General features: G+C 40.6%; 1 long non-coding RNA gene across 1 annotated transcript; it reads left to right on the top strand.

Annotated features, from left to right (window-relative positions):
* The first annotated feature begins 330 nt into the window (after positions 1–330).
* On the top strand, positions 331–6833 carry LOC103876474. Its single transcript, XR_635730.4, has 3 exons — positions 331–660; positions 1982–2108; positions 4117–6833. It is a non-coding gene; the product is annotated as an uncharacterized LOC103876474 (long non-coding RNA).
* Positions 6834–7150: the final 317 nt, after the last annotated feature.

Below are 7150 nucleotides of genomic sequence, written 5' to 3'. Positions count from 1 at the left end.
TAGGAGTTCAAGACTAGCCTGGCCAACATGGCGAAACCCTGTGTCTACAAAAAATACAAAAATTAGCCAGGCGTGGTGGCAGGCACCCAGCTACTTGGGAGTCTGAGGCAGAGAATTGCTTGAGCCTGGGAGGTGGAGGTTGCAGTGAGCTGAGATTGTACCACTGCACTCCAGCCTGGGTGACAGAGCGAGACTCTGTCTCAATAAATAAATAAATAAATAAATAAATAGTTTCTGTGAGTCATACATTTAATTTTCTCTAATACTCTTCAAAAGATAAAAGCATTGGGATTGCTTTTTTTTTAAACGAACTTTATTTTTTAGAACAGTTTTAGATTTACAAAATAATTGAGAAGATGGTACAGAGAGTTTCCATATCCCTGTGATTGGTTTCACCTGTTATTAACATCTTACATTAGTATGATACATTTGTTTTAATCAGTGAACCAATGTTTACATTATTATTAATGAAATCCCATAGTTTATTCAGATTTTGTTTTTTACATAAAGTCTTTTTCCTGCTCTAGGCTCCTGTGTTAGCCTGTTTTGTGTTGCTATAAAGAAATACCTAAGACTGGGCAATTTATAAAGAAAAGAAGTTTATTTGGCTGATAGTCCTTCAGGCTGTACAAGATGGCACCAGCATCTGCTTGGCTTCTGGTGAGGTCTTGGGGAGCTTTCACTCATGGGGAAGGCAAAAGGGGGAGCCAGTGTGTCACAGGCAAGAGAAGGGGCAAGAGAGAGGGGAGAAGTTTCCAAACTCTTAACAATCAGCTCGTGTGGTAACTCATTACCATAGGGAGGGCACCAAGCCATTCAGGAGGGATCCACCCCCATGACCCAAAACACCACCTATAGGCCCCACCTCCAACACTAGGGATCACATTTTAACATGGGATTTGGAGGGGACAAACGTTCAAACGATATCAGATCCTATCCAGGATACCCCATAACATTTAGTTGTAATGTGTCCGTAGACTCTTTTTGGCTGTGGTGGTTTTTAAAGCTTTCCTTTGATGATCTTAATAGTTTTGAGGAGTACTGGTCAGGTATTTTGTAGGATGTTCCTTTATTGGAATTTGCCTGATGTTTTTCTTATGGCTAAACTGGGGTTCTAGGTTTCGAGGAGGAAGACCACAGAGGTAAAGTGCTATTTTTATTACATCATATCAAGGCTACAGATGACTGCCCTTTAAAGTCACTTGTTTTTTGAACTTTTCTTTAAAGTTCAAATGCAACTGAGCTCTATGCAACAACTGGGCCTGAGGGACCACGGGATTTATTCTGGTTACAATGAACATCGAAGAAACACCTTCTCATTAAAAAAATCAACAGTCTTTACAGAAATATTATATATTGCTTTTAATGAAGACTGTCACAGTATAAAGACTGCTATTGAGCATCTGTATTATATTTCCTAGCTTGAGCTCTCTCTCCTTCCCTGGGCTCTGTTAGAGTTTGGAAAATGCTTTTGTGTATGTAAAGTTTTGATCCCAATAATAAATTTGTGAGACAGATAAACCATGTATCATTGTACTGGTTTTATAGGAACGAGAGGGTCAAGGATTTTAAGTAACTTGCCCAAGATGACACAACAAGTAAATAGAATTCCGCACAAGGCCTGCTGGCTGCAAGTTATTACCCCAGTGTATTAGTTTGCCAGGGCTGGCATAACAAAGTACTGCATGGCACAAACTGAGAGGCTTCAACAATAAACGGTTATTGTCTCACCAGTCTGGAGGCTAAAAGTCCAAGATGAAAGTATCAGCAGGGCCATGCTCCCCATCAGGTGCTGGGGAAGGATGTGTTCCAGGCCTCTCTCCCAGCTTCCGGGAGTTCCTTGGCTTCTGGCAGCACAATTGCCATCTTCACGTGGTGCTCTCCCTGTGTGGATGTCTATTTCCTGATGTTAATTTCTAATTTCTGATGTTAATTGTTGAGCTGCGCTGCCTCTCTGAGTGTCCCTTATTTCTTTTATTAGCACCTCGCTGTTTGGTTTCCACCAGAGGTCTAGCGCAGAGTTTGGAGGCACCCTGGTTTCAGAATCTCAAGACTGCATCTGCTGTGAGTGGGAAGAGTGTCTCCCCTGCATCCAGTGTTCTGCAAAGGTACAGATGTTCCAAACAGCCCTGCTGACCAACTTCCTTTTAAAATGCCAGAGCCATTAAGTACAGTAAATTTGTTCTACTTGAGAAGGGTGGGTTGCAGTCGGCAGGAGTAAAAGCCTGCTACTTATTGGTCTAGAAACGTGTTTAGCAGCTACAAATAACCCTTTGGATTAATGGAATCAACAGTCTTTAGGTCTCCAGATGTAAAGAGGCCTTTTATTAGACATGCATTCATTTATTCAACAAGCCCTGGTGGCGGTTTGAGTTGAGCTAATGCTGATTTGACGCTGCTGTCCTTCCTCTTAAGGCTATCTTCAATAATTATTCTGTTATTGACACATCACTGACCCAGGCATGACTAATGGTTTAGTATTACTGAGAGATGCAGCTAAAGGTCAACTAAAAGGGGACGTGTGGGGAGTCACGCTGACATTTCTACTGTACAATGGTGGAGCAAATGGAGATTTTAAGGGGGTAGACCCCACTCAGTCTTTACAGCAGACTTGAGTGCCATTACAGTGCTGCGTAATCGAATTTCTCCCTTTTCTGAAATCTTTGTTCCGCTTATTAATTAAGTGAAATGACACAACAGGGTGAGCACTGGAGGTCTGTGGCACACTTAGGTGCATTGTTAGGATGGCGGCACAGGCTTGATTACAGTCAGCGCGCACAGTAGCAGGTTACTTATTGGGTAATAACACAGACCCAGGAGTGTCTTTGTAAGAGTTGAGAGAGGCATTTTCAGATACAGAAAAAAAAAATGTTTTTAATGAAATTTAGAAAATGGGGTCAGAGTATAATTTATTGACTATATCGTGCCCTCCAGCATCTGCAAAGATAGAAAGAAGCCAGGGAGGAAGAAAGAATTTAGAGCTCTAGGGTATTTCTCATTAGCTACATCCTCCCTTTTCATGTCCACCTGTAACCCTATGTCAATGCATTGGCTATTTTTCCAGGCAAGGTTTACTATCATCTCCTCAAGATGCCTTTTTATTTTAAACACTGAAGGGCTTGCCTGTGAAAGACTCTGGTCAATTGCTTTTTGCTGTTGTCAGTTTTCCAATGTGTAAAATGGGCAGGCGAGTCCTTGATGCAGTACTGCCTCACAGAGAACTTGAGTGAGGCAATGGGCCCAAAACTCTTTGTGTTCTGTGCTTGAAGACTTGCTGGCAAACATTAAAGTAATCCATAATCACAGATCCGTTCCATGCCCATTAAAGTGATACAACAAATGTTTCCTGAATGCACACAGGAACCCGAGCGGGACTTTTCTATTTGGTGTCTGTGGTGGATACGGAGATGTGCTGCTCAGTCATCTTTCAGGACTTGGTCTGACTTCCCAGCCACTGGGCTGCAGGCAGATGGCTCACAGCATTCAGTTCCTTTCAGGGATGTCTCAGATGAGGAGAGCAGCCTCTAACAGGTCACAGCCCCTTCCTGGGCAGCTGCATCCAATGACTGGCTGATGAAGGGGTAGAGAGGCCTGGCTCTCTCCCCAGCTGGAACAGCACTGAGAGGTCAGTCCATCTTCAGAATTCCCCAGTGGGCCAGCGAGATGTTCACTGAAACTTCACTGTAGCCCAGCTTTCTCCCTCTGCCTAGTCTTACCCGCTTCCCTTCCCTTCCCTCCCCTCCCCTCCTCTCCTGTGCCCTCTTCTCCCCTTTCTTTTCCTAAGAGTTAAATCCTAACAGCACTCCCTAAAAATGTTCTACACACTAATCTCTGTTTCAGAATCAGCTTCCTGAAAACCCCAAGCTGCAACATTCATAAAATTACATATGTATCATGTACTATGCTCCAAATACAGAAGAGATCAGGGGACCAACTGGATGGGGTGGCAAAGACAATATGCTCCTCATTGATGAGAGAACTCTGGTTTGTGATTAGAGCTGTTATGTGGAATTTGCAGGCTGGAACACAGCTGCTCACAGCCCCCTGCTTTAATCTGGGATCTCATAGCCACAGCCCCCTCAGAGCAAAACTCCTTTCAATTCTCTCCCCTTGAAGGCTGAACCATGCTGGGCCTGGTTTACTGGAACCATGACTGTTTTCCACAGCAGATGTTAATGAAGAATGGGCACATGAGGTCGAGAGTACTTTCTGATTGGCTAGTGCATTTTGAAGAGAACATTGAATCTATTAAAATGTGCAATTGGGAAACAGAGCCTATGATGCCAGCTACATATTTTTTGTGACCTTTGTTTAAAGGGTTTCATTCAGTTCTCTAATAAATGAAGGGAATAGTTCCAATAGTGTCATCTATTTATTTTCTTCCCCCGTTTTCCCTTTTTCAGAGCAGACAATATGATGCAGACCTTTCCTACGTCCCAGATCTGTGTTTATTTGCTCCTGCCATTTGCTTGACTCTATTGTTAAAAGAAGAAAATATGGGAAAAAGAAAAGTTATGCTCCTTAGAGGCTTTTCTAATTAACTGTTTGAAAGAGACTTTAAAAAAATGCCCAAGTGTGAGGTTATTTGTATGTCTAATTTCGTTTTTATGTTACACTTACTTTTAAGTGTAATTTACCAAGGCTTAACACTTGTATTCTTTCAGGGGCATTACAAAAAGCATTGCACGTTTATTACAACCCTTTAAATGGCTATGTTTTATTTCCATATGCTTTTAAATGGTTATTGAGTGGATTCGGTGCTCTTCCTGTAGTTAAAGTGCATTTTTTTATTGTACATAAATGGTAAATAATTGATACCTGCCATATGCTTCTCTCCCTTTCTGAGCTCCACTTTCCCTTTCTCTTCTTCATTCTCTTCCCTTCTCTGCTCCTATTGGTTTATGCTCTTATTGTGCTTGCCATCCTTTCCTCTCCTCTCTGCAGGTTTCCACTGCTTTCAACGCCATTTTCCTTGCCTCTCAATGTGCTCATTTGAGAGAGAATTTTCACATGGGTTCTGGAGACCATTGCATTATCCCGTGGGGGTGAAGTGGGGAGGGTAAGGGCAAACAGCTTTATTAGGTAATGCCTGAATCAAGAATTTTAAATAAGAGAGTGGTTTCAGAGAATGTTTTTAAAAGATTATTCTTTTCTTCAGATTGCTGAATTGATATTGGACTAATTCTTGTTGGCTGTCTTTTTTTCTCTGGCTAGTGAGAGCCTCTAGAAGCCTGAAATTAAGGACGATGTGGCCAAGTGTCTGAGAGCATTCTTAGCAAGCAGCTTCTCAAGCCCAACAGTTTTAAAAGATCTCTCATTAGGGAAATGAGAAGAAATTGTGCAAGAGAAAATTTAAAGAATGTTCAGTCTTTGATAAACTTGTTTTCAGGAAATTCCTACTATATTAAGGACACAGAACTATAGAAATTTTAGATTTCTTTGCTTTTAAGTCTAAAGAAGGCAACAATTAAAAGCCATTTATAGATGTTGCAACCCACTAACACTAGAATAGTTTTCCTTTTTGAGACAAGAAGGAGTTGAAAATTCATATGGAAATGCAAGGGACCCAGAATAACCCAAACAATCTTGAAAAAGAACAAAGTTAGAGGACTCACACTTTCCAATTTCAAAACTTACTACAAAGTAACAGTAATCAGGACAGTGTGGTTCTGGGACAAAGATAGGCATATTGATCAATGGAATAGAAATGAGAATCTAGAAATAAACCTACATGTCTATGGTAAATTGGTTTTCAACAAAGGTACCAAGTTCATTAAAAGGAGAAAGAATGTTCTATTCAACAAATCATGCTGGTGTAACTGTATAGCCACATGCAAAAGAATGAAGTTGGATTACCACTTTAAACGATATACAAAAATTAACTCAAAATGAATTGAAGACCTAATGGTAAGAGCTAAAACTATAAAACTCTTAAGTGAAAACATAGGGGTGAATCTTGTGACCTTAGATTTGGCAATGGATTCTTAGATGTGACACGAAAAGCACAAACAAAAGAAAAAAATAGATAAATTGGACTTCTCTAACATTAAAAACTTCCCTTCTTCTTCAAAGAATACAACAAAGTAAAAAAGACTGACAGAAAGGGAGAAGTAAATGTCCAAATCATATATTTGATAAGGGACTTATATCTAGAGTATTAATGCTTACAGCTCAATACTAGATAACCAGACATTAAAATGGGCAAAGGATTTGAATAGAAATCTCTCTAAAAAAGATATATAAAAGTCCAACAAGCACAAGAAATGACGCACAACACATTATTAGCCATTGGGGAAATGCAAATGAAAACCAAAATGAGATACACTTCATACCCACTATAATTAAAAAACAAAAAATAACAAGTGCTGGTAAGGATATGGAGAAATTGGAATCCTTATACACTGCTGGTGGGAATGTAAAATGATGCAGCCATTTTGGAAAACAGTCCGGTTGTTCCTTAAAAGGCTAAACACAGAGTTACCATACAACCCAGTAATTCCACCCCCGCCAGGTATCTACTCAAGAGAAATGAAAACATCTGTTTGCACAAACACTTGCACATAAAATGTTCCTAGCAGCATTATCCATAATAACTAAAAGGTAGAAACAAGCCAAATGTCCATCAACTGATGAATTAATAAATAAAATGTGGTATATCCATACACTGGAATATTATTTAACTATAAAAGGTGTGGAGTACTGATACATGCTACAGCATAAATGAGCTTTGAAAACATCACGCTAAGTGAAAGAAGCCAGCCACAAATGTTCATATGTTGTGTGGTTCCATTTACATGAAATATCCAGAATTGCCAGAAAGTAGAGACATAGAATTTGGGAGGCTGAGGTGGGTGGATTACTTGAGGTCAGGAGTTCAAGACAAGCCTAGCCTACATGGCAAAACCCCATCTCTACTGAAAATACAAAAATTAGCCAGGCGTGGTGGTAGGCACCTGTAATCCCAGTACTCAGGAGGCTGAGATGGGAGAATTGCTTGAACCCAGGAGGCAAAGGTTGCAGTGAGCCGAGATCAGCTCTCACGACAGAGTAAGACTTGGTCCCCCCCCGCCCCGCAGAAGAAAGCAGAGACATAGAGATAGAAAGTAAATTAGTGATTGCTTAATGCTGAGGGAGAATGGGGAGATTAGGG

This window comes from Papio anubis, chromosome 10 (genome assembly GCF_008728515.1).
Source record: "Papio anubis isolate 15944 chromosome 10, Panubis1.0, whole genome shotgun sequence".
Classification (NCBI taxonomy): domain Eukaryota; kingdom Metazoa; phylum Chordata; class Mammalia; order Primates; family Cercopithecidae; genus Papio; species Papio anubis.
Note: the sequence above shows the minus strand (reverse complement) of the source record. Positions and strands in the feature narration are given on the sequence as shown.